Source organism: Saccopteryx bilineata, chromosome 6 (genome assembly GCF_036850765.1).
Source record: "Saccopteryx bilineata isolate mSacBil1 chromosome 6, mSacBil1_pri_phased_curated, whole genome shotgun sequence".
In the NCBI taxonomy this organism is placed as follows: Eukaryota; Metazoa; Chordata; class Mammalia; order Chiroptera; family Emballonuridae; genus Saccopteryx; species Saccopteryx bilineata.
Window position 1 is genome coordinate 84,567,924 of NC_089495.1, and position 18,694 is coordinate 84,586,617.

The 18,694-nt window shown below is 34.3% G+C and overlaps 1 protein-coding gene across 6 annotated transcripts in view; it reads left to right on the forward strand.

Annotated features, from left to right (window-relative positions):
• Positions 1-18,694, forward strand: part of PCDH9 (protocadherin 9) — a 1,013,871-nt gene that overhangs the window by 315,771 nt on the left and 679,406 nt on the right. The window lies entirely within an intron of this gene.

Below are 18,694 nucleotides of genomic sequence, written 5' to 3' on the forward strand. Positions count from 1 at the left end.
TTAATGGTTCCTGTAAAGCCAGTAGCCACGGCCAGGGACACTATCAAAGCAGCCCGGCCCATGCAGGTTCTCACTGGATTCGGACAGTCAGTAAAGAAACAATGGAGCCAAAAACTAATGGGCTGTCATCTTTAATTCTAGCTTGCACCCGGCGGGCAAGTAAAAACACACACTGGGCTCCAAAACCCACTCACATTCACTGCTCACAAAGCTACCGAGTTTTCTAGAATCAAAGGTTTCTAGCTCACCAGACTTATTCACCTCTGTTCCCCATCTCCTTCCTTCTCCCTGCGCAAACTCTGCCCAAACTGGCATCTCTCTCAGCACTCTGCCATCTTGGCTGCTTCTCCTGGCCATATGGCTTCTTTCTGCTCTCTCCTCTAATGATAATCTCAGGAACCAAGAGCACAAGCTCCCGTTCTGCCCCTATTTTATAGTGTAGAAATCCAAACCTTTAATCCAATATACAAAATAGGGAAGTCTCTAATACAAAGTCACTTCTCTGGGGCATGATGGGATTGTTCCACCCCACATCAAAAAGGGGGGAAAGGCTTAATCCCAAAACCAAGCCCAGGCTACAAGGATTCTGCCTGCCCACAGCCCGCCCCCAACACACCTTAATATCACCTGGGTAATGGCCTCCATGTGGGCAGCACCATGTTTAACAAAGTGAGCATAATATATTTTATCTGCCCAACAGTTCCATATCCTTTTGAAAAAATTCTTTTTCCATTTGGTGCATTAAAAATGTAATGAATGCTACTGTCTTCTGTTTTTTTAACTGCCCAATCATAAATTCTATTAAAGTAATAATTGTAACATCAATAACTAGAATGTTATAGCTTCTAAAGACAAATTATAATCTTAACTTTTACTTCATGTAAAACCCAAACAAGCAAATAATAATGTGAGAATGACCTTCATTATTTCTTAGGTAAAATTTAATTAACAGGAGACTATCTCCTTCCAAGAACCCATGTGGCCCTTTGAAATTCTTTGGAGTGATTGAATTCTTATCACAATTTTTTACAGAGCTTTCAAAATTACTGGAGGAAAAAAGGTTAAAATAAATCTGGTTGTTTAACTTTAACAGTAGTCAACAAAGCACTCTAATTTGTAAGAAGTCCAATGATATGTTTGGAAATATGCAATTATAGGTCACTTTCTAAAATTAAAACTATTCTTTTTGATTATTTTCTTTTAAGTTGCTTTTGTGAGATCTTTATAGAACACTGACACCTAATTTTGGCTCATGACCCAAAGTTCTTTTGCAATTACATATATTTTTTAAGTGAACATGGGGTCAACAGAAGTGTTTAGATTTCAGTTCAGATGAAAAGTATAAAGATTGATTTTTATTGTTTGTCAGTCAGTTCACAAACAAGTCTTTCAGACTCTAGGTCTTTTTATCCTATGCTTTTTTTAGGTGAGATCACTCCCTCTTAAGTATTCTGGTATGTTATGGTGTTTCAGAGTACTGAGTCATTACTAAGGAAATGATACAAAAGTCCTCAAAAAGTAAAAATGGGTTCAAAAACTGTCAAGAACTTTTGACATAGAGTTTCAAGCATTTCAGAAACTCTGCTTATTTTTATGTTATTAAGACTTGATGACTTACATAAAAGCTTAACTTAGCTTGTTCTTTCTAGCTCTTAGAGCCAAAGGATATATTTTTACTTAAATGATTTCTTAATTGATAAATGCATTTATTATGGACAGTTTGCAGTTGGCCAAATATATTAAAAATATTTTCCTTATTGAAAAATGCCTTTGGATAGAGAAATTATCAGACATCTTTAAAGAAAAAAGTAATATATGATACTGTTTTTATTTTATGAAAATATAAAACCATACTTATTTTATGGCACTTGCTAGAGTATTTATTTAACACTTTTGGAAGCTATAATTGCCAGCCCATATTTGTGCTCCATGTTATGTGAGGAATACTATATTCAAATAGGTGGGTTTTTGTGTTTGTTTTTTTTTTGTATTTTTCTGAAGCTGGAAATGGGGAAAGACAGTCAGACAGACTCCCGCATGCGCCCGACTGGGATCCACCCTGCACGCCCACCAGGGGCGACGCTCTGCCCACCAGGGGACAATGCTCTGCCCCTCCGGGGCGTCGCTCTGCCGCAACCAGAGCCACTCCAGCGCCTGGGGCAGAGGCCAAGGAGCCATCCCCAGCGCCCGGGCCATCTTTGCTCCAATGGAGCCTTGGCTGCGGGAGGGGAAGAGAGAGACAGAGAGGAAGGAGGGGGGTGGAGAAGCAAATGGGCACCTCTCCCATGTGCCCTGGCCGGGAATCGAACCCGGGTCCCCCGCATGCCAGGCCGACGCTCCACCGCTGAGCCAACGGGCCAGGGCCTCAAATAGGTGTTTTTATCATGCTTTAATTTTTTTTTGTGTGATTTTTGTGCATTTGAGGATGCAAATCTGTTACTTAAAATTACACTAACCCACATACAATATTACTATAAAGTATGTCCTAACTTGCCACAAGTAGGAACATTAGTTAAGTGATAATTTAAAACTCAAGTCCTAATAATGAAAGCAGATTATATATATATCTCCTGAGTTTAGGATAAAAACAACACCAAATTTCTGAAGAAAAACTAGTCAAACAATATCATAGCAACTTGAAATGGTTTTATTTTTGAAAATAAAAATTCTAAGTATAAAGTACAACATGACAAATTTCTGTAGAGAGAACCACTGCCTTGCTAATGTGAATAGTTCTCTGAGTGACACTTCAGTGGGAATGTGGAAAGCTCCTATTTATGTTTAACAGTTTAGAAACAGCCATGAAGCTCTGTGCCTAATATAGAAATGCTCTCAGAAGATTTAGTTCATTTCATGAGAAAGTAAAAGAACAAAAACTTTAAAAAAATCATCAATGTCCTAGTTGCACTTGTAAGGGAAAATAAATGAATGGAGAGATTTTTATTTGTAATGTAATAAATAAGACAACAAATATGGGTTTCTCTATATCAACTGCTATGTAGTATATGTTTATAAAAGTCACTAAAATCCATGTTACTGAGTCCTTATCTTTCTTTATGCTCTTTATTTCCACCCTCATACAATTTAAGGCTTGACATGAAAAAAAGTGAATTAACCACCTACTTTATCAGTGCTACTCCCTGACTATTTTGAACATTTGAACAAATCCCAACTTCTTTTGATCTTATTATTTGCAATCTGTGAAATTAGTCAAAGAATTCTATGTTTTTATCCGATTCACCTCATAGTTCCAACTTTCTAACCACTCCAATTCCAATACTCTATCTTCAGAATTATTCTTTTCATTATTAGCTTGCATTTCAGCCAGGTGCTCTCTTTCAACTATACCAACCCTCCCTTTCATGTTCAGTGTTAGTGTTTTTTTTTTTTTATTTCTAATAATTTTTCTAACATGTGGTGGAGATCTTTTAAACTTGAACACAACTTCATTTATAATTCTTTCTCTTCTAAACATCAGTCCTATTTCTCCTTGATTTTGGAGCTAAAATTCTCAAGTTAGATGACATACAACATATTTCCAGTATCTTACTCTTCCAAGTTTTATCATATGAATCTAGCACCCAAGTGAAATGACTTCTCTCAAATTTACTACTAACTTTCTTTTCTTCATTTATTTTGTAATAGTCTGCTTGGGCTGCCAAAACAAAATACTGTAAACTGGATGGATTAACCAACAGATTTTATTTTCTTACCATACTGGAGACTGGAAATCTACAACTGGTACTAGCACACTGTGGTTCCGGGGATGGCTTTCTGGCTTGCAGATGGCTTCCTTCTTGCTTTGTCCTTGTGTGGCAGAGAGCAGCAGTAAACTCTTTGGTGTTGTTTCTATAAGGCACTATTCTCATCACCAGCATCTTAGACTTATGACCTCATCTGAACTTTTATCACAAAAGTCCCATCTTCACATACCATTACAGTTGGGATTAAGGCTTCAGCATATATTGAAGGAATAAAATTCAGTCCATAGCAACTCCTCTAAAGCAGTGGTCCCCAACCTTTTTTGGGCCATGGACCGGTTTAATGTCAGAAAATATTTTCACGGACCGGCCTTAGGGTGGGATGGATAAATGTATCACGTGACCGAGACAAGTGTCAAGAGTGAGTCTTAGACGGATGTAACAGAGGAAATCTGATCATTTTTAAAAAATAAAACATTGTTCAGACTTAAATATAAATAAAACGGAAATAATGTAAGTTATTTATTCTTTCTTTGCGGACTGGTACCAAATGGCCCATGGACCGGTACCGGTCCGCGGTCCAGGGGTTGGGGACCACTGCTCTAAAGTATTTAGCACCTCTGTCTTTAAGAGAATACCTATTTTTAACACCTGGCCAATTCATCTTCATTTACTTTCTCTATCAAAAACTTCAGAAAGACCGTAGAATCCTAATAGGTATCACATTTGCAGATTATGTGAAACTTGAGGTGTAGTGCTCTGTTAGAAGGGAGTCTTAAAAGCTGGACAAAAGTAAGAGTGAAAATAGAGTGCAGTGCAGCTAACAGCCAAAGTATGGTTGGGGGATTATGAGGCTTATCAGCACATGTCAGAGAGATGTTAGGATTTCAGTAGTGGGAAGTCTCAATATTAGTCAATAGTGTGATGTGACTGCCAAAGTGAAAATCCAATTTTAAGCTACTTTAGTCCAAAATAAGGAAGATAAAAACCTCATTCTATGCTGTATCTAACTATAAAGCACTGTTACATTAAATTCTGGGTACCCCATATTCAATGATATATTTTAGGTTAAATCCAATTTATATCTTATGAATATCTCCTGTGGAAACAAATAAGTTTTAGTTTAAAGAGATACCTTGGAAACCAAGGCTTCAAATTATTCATAAACTGGAATATGATGCCACTCCATTAAAAATAATCCCTGTTTTCCTGGAAAAACATACTAAAAATGACAACTAAATATGTGGGAATATAAAAACTAGTCAAATTTTTACTTGTATTTAAGTTACAGCTATTATTTTTCAATATCTTATTGCATCAAAAAATTGAACTCAATTTAAGCCACATCATGGCAGTAATCACGTCACTTTGTGACCCATCTAATATGTCACCTTCATTTTTACTATTAGAAAAATAGTACTTTTTGAAATTGATGTTCTCTCTGGAAATTTTAATTTCAAGCCAAAACTAATCAACATAGCCATTCATTCCTTAACTCAGTAAATGCAATTTGAGCTCATTCTAGCCTTCAGGCATTGTTGTAGGTCCTAACAGTGACTGGTGAGCAAGAGTAACAAAGCCCAGGCTTCATGTTCTTATATTTGCTTACTAAGTGACCAATTTGGTTTTCATTTATTGCTTAGGTATATATTTCTCATTGCCACAACAAATACATTTTTTCATAGAATATTTGAAGTGGTCTTTAAAATGTATCATTATAAAGTTATAAAACATTTGTTAATTTTAGTTCATCCCTGGACTAATTATGAAACTGTTTTAAAGGACTGTCATTTCTTTAAAGGATTGTAAGCATTCAACATAGGAATTGATTTATGTTCTCAAAGGCTGGTTGGTGTGTCTTTCTCAAACAGGGCTTACAACATGAAAGAATCCTAAAGAGGCCCGACATAGTCTGCTCCTTTGTTCTGAGGGATAATTTTGAAAATAATATCACCATGCATTCAAGCTTTTATGGTACCTAATAGACCTTAAAAAGGGGGCAGGCCCTGGCTGGTTGTGCTCTGCTCAGTGGCAGAGTGTGGGGCTGGTGTGCGGAAGTACTGGTTCAATTCTCAGTCAGGGTACACAAGAGAAGCAACCATCTGCTTCTCCACCCCTCATCCTTCATCTCTTTGTTTTTCTCTCTCTTTTCCCTCTCCTCGCACAGCCATGGCTCAAATGGGTCTAGCAAGTTGGCCTCAGGCACTGAAGATGGCTCCAGAGCCTCCACCTCTGGTGCTAAAAATAACATGTTTGCTGAGCAATGGAACAACAGCCCCAAATAGACAGATCCTCACCCTCTAGTAGGCTTGCCGGGTGGATCCCAGTCAGGGTGTTTATGGGAGTCTGTCTCTCTGCCTCCTCTTCTCTCACAAAAAAAGGGGGAGGGTAATTTGGTGCTTAAAAGGTACAAATTTCCAGTTATTAAATAATTAAGTCACAAGGATGCGATGTACTGCATAGTGACAATAGTTGATAGTAATACTGGTTTGTATATTTGAAAGTTACTGAAAATAAATTTTAAAAGTTCTCATTATACACAACAAAATAATTAACTTTGTGTGGTGATAGATGTTTACTTATTATACTAAGTATTTGAGATTATTTTGCCACACACACACACACACATACATATACACATATATATGTATGTATGTGTGTGTGTGTATATATGTGTATATATATATATATTTATGATGTTCACCTAAACTGATATAAAGTTATGTGTCAATTATATCTTAATAAAAAAGGCAGAGATTATGGAATCTTTCCAGCTCCAAATCAGTGTTTATGTTGAAAAATTCAACTAATTTTATTTATTTGAATAATATTTCAATAACTATTTTCAAAGTTTTTAATAAATGAGGTAAGTCACTTGGAGAAAAAGTTTACTCTCACTGGATATCCTAACATAGAACTGGTTGGCTAAATTTTACTTATTTATTTAGTCATTCATTTTTTATCCCCTTTATTATCTCTCTCATTCTTCTCTTTGCCTTCATTCCTCCCTGGCCCTTCAAAGTTCTATTAGTGACTATTTAATTCCTTCTAAATTATACTTTTTAAAGTAGCTTTTAACCTGGTAAGGGGCTTTGAAATAATCAGATCATTACCAGTCAGTGATTTGCTATTGATCAGGAAAGGATAGGTGGCCATCAGAGTTGTGATTTAAGATGTCTGATATGAGTGGTTTTAGGAGGGAAACTCCTAATCTTAGTGACCTTGACCTGTGAGACACAGAGGCTGCTAGAGTGATAACACTGTATGGAGAACACAGATGAGGCTCATGAGATGAGATCTGCTATAATCTAAAGATGAGAATTTTGGCAGTCAATGGGGAGGAATTCAAGTTCTGTTTGCTGATAAACTCTAGCACTTTTGATGTCTCACAGTGATCATTCCAGATTCCAGCCAATGTTACTCTTCTAACAACCTAGAAACTGCTCCTTCCAGCCGCTTGAGCTTATCCAATAGTCAGGTTGAAGTCTATAGGAGGTTGTGCAGTGAGTGCAGAGTAGTAAGCCTATGTTTGAATCAGTTTCTCCAATCACTAGCCAGGTGGCCTTGTATAAAGGATTTAATGTCTCTGAACCCCAATTGTATTAGAGTAAAGTGAAGAAGGCAGTTTTCATCTTACAGGATTGTTGTAAGATTATATATATATGTGTGTGTGTACACACATACATACATATCTATATACATAATTATGTACATATATAGTTACATATATATAAACATAGTATACATACAGAATCATAAATGACATGGTGTTAAAAGGCATTGGTTAGCAGCAGTTGGAGACATTAATTAAATATTTCAAGGTTGCTATAACTCCTAATACTTGGCTGCTGCTACTGCCTAACCCCATGGTCCTAGATTGTCAGCCCAGAGGTTTCTTTATTTGGTGTTTCCACTCTGTCTGAACTGTGCTGTCAAGAGAGAGGCATTCTAGTTGTTACATGTCTCTGAAATTTTGGTTGTTTTGATGAACTGACAAACTATTATATTCCAGTTAGGAGCAAAGGGGAAAGGTGAAATAAAGATGACTTTTATTCCTTCCAGTATTTCACAGGGAATAGAATGTGTTTTACTTGGTTTTCTATGACTCAATTCTCTCATCTCCTATTTAATGAAAAGTTACCTAGTAGAATTCTAGACCCAAGAAGACAAATAATACAAATGCTAGGTATACTAGGTAAAATTACTGTAAGGAAAGCTACATCAAATATTAACTTTGTGTTGGGTTTGTTGGGAAGGGGAATAGAAATAGTAAATGAGAAGTCATGAGGACTTAGTAACACCAAGCCCCATTATTTTAGTGGATGAGGGTAGAGTGTTGACTTGTGACAAGAAAAGAGCCAGAGAAAAGAGAAAAATGGAGACACTGATTCAGTTAGAAATAATTTATGTAATATTTTTACAATTATTAGTCTGTAGTCTAGAATATTTGCCAAGACATCTGGGGAAAAATTTACATATATAATATATATGAATATATATATATATAGATTATGTATAAAATATATATTGCAATGACTAACCTTGTGGTTAAGAGGTATAGTGGAATGTTCAGTCATTGATTCAGCAAGTATTTTTGAGCATATATTGTGCTGTCGGCATTATCAGCCTTTGGGGTACACAGATGAACAAATTCTAAAAGACCTCTTACTATTGTAAATAATTACTATTTTGTGGCATATGGATTTATTATTAATGTTCTTAGGTAAAGTTTTTACAGAACATATTCTCGTGTATTGGTGATTTTTCTTTCAGGGAAGCTTTGGAAGATCTAGTGCCTATGCTTTGTGTTTATCTGTATAAGTCTGTGCTGAGTGGCCAAGATATAATGGAAGTTATAACATGTAATTAAAAGCCCTAAATATGTGACCTTATGTTTAATACTTTACATTTCTTTGTCTTCACATTATTACATCCTAGCTAGGTAAACTATTTCACTCTGTTATAAAGAGGAGTTTATTTTAGATGAGATGAATCAGAAAAAAATAGGACCTAAGGACAAGAACCATATTTCTAGAGTACCTATAATACGCTATGTATTTTCATGACTTGGGACAAACCATTGACTTACACTAATTTTTAAACAAGTCTGCAAGGCTGTTAAATAACACCATGGTGGGAAATAGCAGCTGAATAATTAGGGTAGTTCTGTAAGTACAGGAGGTTGAACATGACTCATTAAACCTAGGGAAACAGGATTTGTATCAATTCCTGCCCAAGGTGCCTTCCACAATCCGTTGCACTTTTGATGGAGAAGTGTTTGTACTCTACAGTGCTATCAGCATCTTTCTATTTCCTAAAGGAGAAACTAGTCTGTGCATAACCATGTGAGATGTTTAACTATAGGAATGTAAGTTTAGAAGACATAACAAAATTTAGAGAAAGAACCTGCAGATTACCAGGCCTTTAGTAAAGCCAGCTTGCTTACCTTAGTACAGATGCTCACCCCTACTTTAGTTAAAATCATTTTAGCTACAGATGAAAGAAATAATTACAACACATCCCATGTTTATTTTATAGGGAGAGGATTAACATACAAATTCACCTTCTCCTTTGAAATTTTCTTTTGAACAGCTAGATCCCTGCAGGCACTTAGAAGATAGAAACTGTATCTACATATAAAAAGCAAATGAGAAAATTAAGGTTGTTATCAGGAAAGTGTAACCTCAAACTCCCCTCTGTTTAGGCAAATGCTACAGAAAGTTCAATGAGGAAAACATAGACAACACCATCAATTCTGTTTGCTTTTGTTGGGAGACTTAGCTTTGGTGGTTTGAGATCTGTATCATTCAGGATACTGACACAATTAGGAAATGAAGACACAGAGAGAACATTTTGCTCAGATGCACTTATCTTTGCTCTCTTATTTTCAGAGCTTTCCCCCAGCATTTAAAATGAACACCTAGGTTACTCAATTGAAAACAGGATTTCCATATGTAAGGCCAGTAGGCATGGCCACCACTACAGCAGCCTGGCCCATACAGGTTCGCATTGGATTCGGACAGTCGGTAAAGAAACAATGAAGCCCAAAACTGGTGGGCCATCATCTTTAATCCTAGCTTGCACCCAGTGGGCAAGTAAAAACACACATTAGGCTTCAAAACCCACTCATTCAGTACTCACAAAGCTACTGAGTTATCCGAGTTTCTTACAATCAAAGGTTTCTAGCTCACCAGACTTATTCACCTATGTTCCCCATCTCCTTCCTTCTCCCTGCACAAATTCTGCACAAACTGGCTTCTCAATCAACACTTTGCCATTTTGGCTGCTTCTCCTGGCCTACTCCACATGGCATCTCTCTGCTCTGTTCTCTAATGCTAATCTCAGGAACTAAGAGTGCAAGCTTCCGTTCTGGCCCCATTTTATAGTGTAGAAATCAAAACCTTTAATCCAGTATACAAAATAGGGAAGTCTCTAATACCAAGTCACTTATCTGAGGCATGATGGGATTGTACCACCCCACATCAAAAAGAGTGGGAAAGGCTTAGTTCTTAAACCAAACCCCAGGCTACAAGGATCCTGCCTGACCACAGCCCGCCCCCAACACACATTAATATCACCTGGGCGACAGGCTTCCATGTGGGCAGCGCCATCTTTAACAAAGTGAGCATAATACATTTTATCTGCTCAACACCACGACAGTTACATCTGTGATTGCTGCTTATTTCTTGTTTGAAGTTATGAGTTCAATTATGTTAACATTCACTCTTTCTGATGTGAACAAAAACTCCCTGTGGCTCAGAGAAATATAGTCCATTTTCATCTTCTTCCAAGACATCTTTCAATCCAGGCTGCTTTGGGAGACTTCCACTCTGTGCACACTGGAATATGTCCCTACACATCTTTCCCTCATTTGTTATACCATTTGCCATCACCATGAGCAATGGTATATACATCTGCTACATTGAAAAGTAAAAAAAAAAAAAAAAAAAAAAAGAAAAGAAAAGAAAGAAAAAAAAGAGAGAGACAGAGAGATAAAGGAATAAATAAATACTTAAACCCAAATCCGTCATCATTATGAAGCATTTGTACATAATCTGTGTGTGGTGGTGCTGGACTAGAATATTTTGTCACTTAAATGCTAATTGCACGATGCACTAAGACTTTACGGATAACCCAAGTAACAGAGCAAATAGATGACATCTCATCTAGAAAATGTTGAGAAAAATTAATTAAATGATAAAATTCAATACTTTTTTTGCTTACAAGCCAAGGGTTAAGTGTATCTGATAGAAAATTCACATTCAACCAGCTGTCCTTAATAATGAGAAAAAATAAATACACAATAGGAAAACCTGTCCTATGCCATATGACAGATGGGTGGATAGATAGCTTGTGGAAGCAGAGCTGTTTGTTGTTAGGTGGACAATTTTAAGCTCTTATCATGGTTTTAATGATTTTTTAAAAGTTCACATGATCATCTATCTTGAGTGTTTATTTTCCTTGTCAAGGTCCTGGTGATGCTGAATAGATATGTTCTAGGAAAGTATTTTCAGTGTATTCAGACCTATGCCAACCTGTTTTATACTTTAAAATGATATCACTTATGATTATTCAATATTAAAAGGAAAATCTTTTATTAATCCAAACATATACAATGACTTAATATATGAAAATAAAATATTTTTCCAGAACATAAACTGACATTTCTTTTAAGTAATAACATTAAGAGTGAATAATATTAGAGATGAATACCATTTATTATAAATCTAATATTTTCCCAAAATTTATATAATCAGCACAAATCATCTCGAATTTCTAAAAGAAAATACTGCTTGGCAAAGCATGACAATAATGATTTTACAGATAAGGGCATTAACACGTTTAAAGAATAAACACAGTGCCACAAGTGACAGGATCTGTATTTAAATCTTCTGTTTGATTTTCCTCCAATGCTGTACACTGTCACAGAGGCAAGAGAACCACCAACTTCTGAAGGAATTCTGTGGATTAAATTGGAGCATACACTATTATGTTTTAGTTATAGGTGAATCAGATTTTCTTTTAATATGTTGTTATTTTCTGTCATTATATCCATACCTAAATTAATATTTGCAGATATACTATTATAGATATTATTTCCAATTTAATGTGATAATCTTGTTTATTGAAATTAACTAATGTTTTCAGAGACATTTAAAATTTAATAGAACCTTTATCTATCAAGGCCCAAAGACATTCTAACTACTGAATCCTTCTGTTAAATTAAAATTGTTGAAAGTTGCTTAAGTAGCATTTTAATTCTGAATCTAAGTGCCTTTTTTGTTTGTTTGTTTGTTTGTTTGTTTTTTATATACATGTACCCAGCTTACTCAGAACTGGTGCCAGGCAAAATTGTGAAATAAAGTTTCTATTTCCGGGTCTTCTCTCCCCTGCCCATATCACTGTCCCCTTTATCTTGTTTCTCTATTCGTTTTTCCAAAGCTCTCTTCTATTTCTAGTTTCATTCCAACTAGCCCACTAAGAGGATAGTTGATAAAAGATTAGGCTCTGCACCTCCCAAGAGTATTTACATTTTAATGGGGGTCTTTTGCTGATCCAAAATGCCTCCAAGATGCAGAGAAATAAATTCTAAAGGTAACAGTCAAGAGAGGTATTTTTAGATAGGAGCATCTGGCTTGCCCCTCTAATCACATCCCATAAGCTGCCTACTCCGTTTATTTGTAAAACCTTGGCTTTGCTGTTTACAGTGAGAAGCTGCTCTGTAATTGCACATGCTTTTTCAGAGGCTTGAATCCTGTCTCAGAGATGGTGTGATATTGGTACCTCAGTGTTTATTCTCTCCCCTAGTTCTGCATTTTTTGATGACTGGAACAAATTCTAAAAGGCTTTTTAATGATGATGTAAGGTCTTGAACAACAACAACAAAAATCTGTTGTTTTAGCATATTTGGGAGAGAATAATTCAGCTGTCACAAGATGAAAGACTTGCCCAGAAATACCATTTTTTCTTCGATGTGTTATGATATACACCTACAAAGGAAATGCTGGTTTGTATAAATGCTCGAGTTCTCTTAGATACAAAGAAAAGAATCCATAACACAGAATCCAGCATGCTTATGTCACTTCACCTGCAGAACTTTTTCTTGATGGCATAGTTACCTAATCTGGGACACTTACATGTTTACCAACTTTAAGAATTAAAAAGATAAAGATAAAGAGGGTTTTTTTTTAAAACATTTATTTAGCATATATGTTAGATTAAGTTGGGTGTTTTTACATAGTAATCTTCTATGCATAAATAGACACCCTATTGGGCAGTTTGAAACCTAAAATGTTAAATAATTTTCAAAATAACTTAGGAATTGAGTGTAATGATAATATATTAAAAATTTAAAACAAAATAGGCTTTCAAACGCACTCTTTTTTTTTTTATTTTTTTTATTTTATAATTTTATTTTTTTAATGGGGTGACATCAATAAATCAGGATACATATATTCAAAGATAACAAGTCCAGGTTATCTTGTCGTTCAATTATGTTGCATACCCACCACCCAAAGTCAGATTGTCCTCTGTCACCTTCTATCTTGTTCTCTTCGTGCCCCTCCCACCCCCTATCCCTCTCCCATTCCCCCCTCCCCCCCGTAACCACCACACTCTTATCAATGTCTCTTAGTTTCACTATTATGTCCCACCTACGTATGGAATAATACAGTTCCTGGTTTTTTCTGATTTACTTATTTCGCTTCGTATCATGTTATCAAGATCCCACCATTTTGCTGTAAATGTTCCGATGTCATCATTTCTTATGGCTGAGTAGTATTCCATAGTGTATATGTGCCACATCTTCTTTATCCAGTCATCTATTGATGGGCTTTTTGGTTGTTTCCATGTCCTGGCCACTGTGAACAATGCTGCAATAAACATGGGGCTGCATGTGTCTTTACGTATCAATGTCAAACGCACTCTTGAAGTGTGGAAAACATCCTAAAACACTTGGTCCTCATTTGGTCAATTAATTAATATCTTAGTATTTAATTGCTGAGTATAGCATATTTTTTGACAAAATGGTAATATTTGCCACTCATTATACTATTTGGATAAAAATCTTTAGACATTTACTTGTTTTTTGCTTTATGTTATAAATTTTTCCAAACATTCTAACAATGTTTTTGTATTATGGGGCTTACAATAAATGAGGAACTGTTCACTACATTTCCTATTTTTTAAATTTTATTTCTGAGCTTTGTAGATACTCAAGAATGAGGCAAAAAGAGGCATATAATCTGGATCCTAAATACAAATTCCACATTTCAACTTTCTTCCCAAGAGCAGGCATGAATAATTTTGAAAAGTAAAAGGGAAAGACATAACTATAATAACTCATACAGCGATATTTTTCTAGAAGTCCTTCTTTTGGTTCAGTGATCAATCATTAATTATCAGCAATTTAATTTCTGCTGTACTCTATGAAATCTATCTATGTCTCTCCAAATACGCATTAATATTTATGCAGTTTGAGGTCTCCAGGTAACCAAAAGAATATGATAAACCAACAATTTCTCCAGACTTTCCAGTTTATGTCAATGTTACCACTATTCTCTGAGTCATACAATTTATGAAAATACCTTTTTTAAAACGTTTCTTGTGTGAATTATGATTTTTTTTATTTTGAAATTTAATTTAATGGAGTGACATTGATCAATAAGAGTACATAGGTTTCAGGTGAACATTTATAGCATTTGACCTGTTAATCGCGTGTGTGCCCATCACCCAAAGTGAAATCCTTTCCATCATTGTATATTTGGCCTTCTTTACTCGTCTCCCCCACACCTCCTTCCTAGGTAACCATTTCACTTTTATCTATGTCTATAAGCTTCAGTTTTATATATATGCTACCTATATGGAATATATAAAGTCCATTAACCTTCATTCCCCCACACTTATTAATGTCTTGTCAATTCTACTTCTGTAGTATCACTTGCATTAATTTTCCTCATTATTTTATCCCCTACCAATTCTATTTCCCTCTAGGTTTGATACTTTCAGTAAATACTTGACTTTCCTCTTCATTCAGTGCTTTCTATTCAATTCACCCATCTAATTGAAGGCAGATTTACCTTGCTAAAGAGTACCTTCAATTATTTTAGCCCTCTAATCCTACTGCTTTCTCCCAAAAAGCATAAACACATTAGCTTAGTTGTACATGATCATGTACAATTTCACCCCGATCTACCTTTCTGAATTGTCTCAAATGTCTTTCCTAAACATAACCCAATTCTACGGCAATTTGAATGATTTAATTTTCTCTATAAAATGTTTCTGTACTCTTCCACCTCCAAACATGTGCTTATAATTATTTCAACCCTCTGGGTTCTCTCCTTTAATCATGCAAGGTTTTTTTTTGTTTGTTTGTTTGTTTTCCAATCAGCACCTCATCTACCATCAATAAAATGATTAAATTAGTTGCATCCATGCATTGATCATTAAGGTTTTATCTTTATCTTTCTAATGGCAATTATATTCTGCCTTGCACTGCAATAATCTTTACACTTGTCATAACACTCATATTTGGGAGTATTTTTTTGGAGGGAGAGCATGTTTATTAGTTCTGTTTTGCAGTAAAGTTGATATTAACAGCTCCTGTCTTTGACTCTTGGTTTCCTCAATGCAAAATGAAGATATCAGTTTGTTGTTATTGGGGTTCTTTTGACAGATAAGGAAGGCAACAATATGTAAAGACATTTTAACTTAGGTATGCTTAGTGTGCTTATTTTATTTCATTATTGGGTACCATAAATCGATATGTACAGAATGAAAATGTCAGATAATTTGTCTGACCTTGAATATTGTGGCCGTTGCTCACTGCCTTTCTGCATTGCCAACCATCTGTCTACCATAGAGATGCTTCATCGTAGGACAGACTTACAATACAGCACAGTTGAATTATATGCCCCAAAGTAATTTAGTCAATATTAGTAGATTAACAATTTATATCCTTATGCTAAAATGTGACTTCTAAACTATTTTTATCTTTGTTTTAAAGTTTAGGAGACTATTTTTACTAAGAATGAAAAATTTATGCCAAAAACAGCACATCTGTTGAACATTATATATTTTGTTCAAATCATACATAAAGTGGCTTCTTTGTTCAGAAATGTGTCATGTTATTGGAGCTATTCTTAAAAAATTCATATTAACTACACATTATTCACTTCAGGCTACTAAAATTCTATTAGGAATTATTTCTAAACTATATTGAATTTGTGTTAAGGTCAGAAACAAAAGAAAATATTTTTTGTCATAAAATTTATGAAGACTTTATAGTTTTAAGAAGTCCAATAACTCATTGATGGTCTAGTTTTCACAAGTGATTATAATTTAGAATTATATAATTATCCCTTGCTATGTATTTTTTCCTTTTCTTTTTGTTATTTTTTTAACCTTTTACTATGAAATACTCAGTACCATAGTATACTCTTTCACAAGGGTTATATATGACCTTTACCAAAATAATCATAAGGAAACAAATTAAACACAATATGCTTTTATAAATGTAATATTATAATACTCTATGGATTTTTATATGTCTTCAGCATGATTTAATTTACTAATGTTTAATGAGCATCTGTTTTGTACTCATCCACTCATCACTCTAATTATGGTCCTATTGCTTAGCATTTTATATTTTTGTGTTAAAATGTGATTTCTAAATTTTCCACCTATTGTAAAATTAAAGAGGTAGTTGCATTAAAGGAAGATTCATAGGAAGAATAGAAAATAATTTTTAATATGTATTTTGTATACTACATATAGTGGCCTAGTTGTTGATAATTATTGCGGTTTTGAGCAATTCTTGAATTATTCATAAAGCTATTATTTCAGTATTGTTTAATAATTGTCTAAGTAATTTAAGTTATTATATTATTAAATATTCACAACAGCCATAAGGTATAGAGATAGAATCATCATCAACATTATCCAAATCTTCCATTGAAAAGAATGAATTACTGGGTTTTCAAAAGGTATGTCTTGGTTCTTACAGATTAAATTCAAGAAGGCAGGGCCTCAAAACCAATTTATTAGTCTCTGTTACTCACATTTTTATATTGTTTTAAGTAGATTTTCTTTCCACATTGGTACATTCAAAGAAAATTTCTTAAAATCACATTCTCCTAATACCCCTTTCTACACATGTTAATTGTTTATATTGATAGTTAGAAAAGTTATATCAAGAATCACTCTCTTCAACACAAAGCATAATGATAGTTATGGATAAGTACACAGGTCTTTTGAGTATAGGAATTTGTGTCAATCTCTAGAAGTCTCCAGAGAGACCTATAAAGTGACAAGTACTATATAATCAATTTAAAAAGTTTCAGACCTTAGTGTAATTGTATTTGAATCTAATAGAGGTGATTTTCATGTAATTTTAAAATTTCTAAGTTAAGTAAACTAAAAGGTTAAAGGAACAAAAATTGTCACTAGGGAAATTGTTATCAATAATGGAATAAAGAAATGTCAGTTCTCCATGATTTCTACAATCTTTGAGCATGTAGAATATTTAGGGTGGAACATCCAAATAAACTTTATTTCTCTCCTTCCATTACCTGTTTCAAATAGACAATTGTGCCTATGACCAAAATAGGCCCTACAATTGATTCCACAAGGGCACAAAGGGCAATGCAGGATGGGTAATGGAGTTCAAGATCAGGAGAGGAGCCAAAGCACAGTGTGTTGAAATTACAGTCCATTTGTAAATGAAAGGTAACAATCTGCTTATCACAGTTTATTTGGTTTGCAAGTGCATTAAAACATGTTATGATTACCTTTAATATGCATCAGTACTAGAAAATGATGTTTAAAGTAGTCGGTGCTTAATGTGTAAAACTTGTGATGCTATTCTTAAACTATCAAATATGGTTAATTAAAATTTCTTAGATTTTTTTCTATTTATAAATTTGATATAATAATGTGAGGAATATATCAAATAACCCACAAAGAAGGCTGTGAGATTATAAGCACTTCTCTTTTTTTCAAGATTTGCTGTCTATCTGGTCATTGTTACTTCTGTAACTCAGTGGCCAGTTTCTCTAGGGGTATACAGATACTTGGCTCAAGCCATTTAAAAATTAAGCTAGGAAACTAAATCCATTATTTAAATTACAAAATTCCAGTCCAAAAGCAGGAAAAGAATCAGATGTCCCAACTTAAAGATGAAGCAAGAAATATTTACTATTACTTGGGTTAGGGTCAGTCCTTTTGATTTATTAGGCCTTTAACTATTTTGGTAAAAAATATTTGCCCAAATATCTGGGTACTTTGTGGCTTAGTGATATTGACACATAAAGTGCAATATACTGTCATGATGTATTATCCTGTTAATGCAATATTGGATTCCACTTGCTAAAATTTTGTTTGAAATTTTGGATCTATCATCACAGGAGATATTGGTTTTTGGTTGTCTTCTTTTGTAATGTCTTTTTATGGTTTTGGATCAAATCAATTCTTCTTGTCCTGTAGATTGACATAAGAAATATTCCTTTCTTTTGAAACTGCTGGAAAAGTTTTTGTAAAATTCATTATTAGTTATTTTTTAGAAGTTTGGTAAAACTGTTAAATTAATTGCCATAATATAGTTCAGAAAATTTTCTTATTATCCATTTCACATATGTAGAATCTGTAGAGATGTTATCTATCATTCCTGATATAAGAAAGTTACTTCTTATTGTTTGCTTTTCTTCATCAGTTCTGTCTAGCGCTTTCTTGGTGTTATTCTTCTAAATAAAGAGATACTCTAAATACATAAATAGATAGATAGATAGATAGATAGATACTTGATCTGTAAATAAAAGAACTTTACCTTGATTTTGTCTATTATTTTAATATTATTTATTTTGATCTATATACATTTTATAAATTTTAAGTTTGCTTTCTTTTTTTATATAGTTTATTAAGAAGGAAACTGGGATCGTTGGCTGGAAGCTTTTTTTCCAATTTCTAATATAGGAACCTTTTGATATAAATGTCCCTAA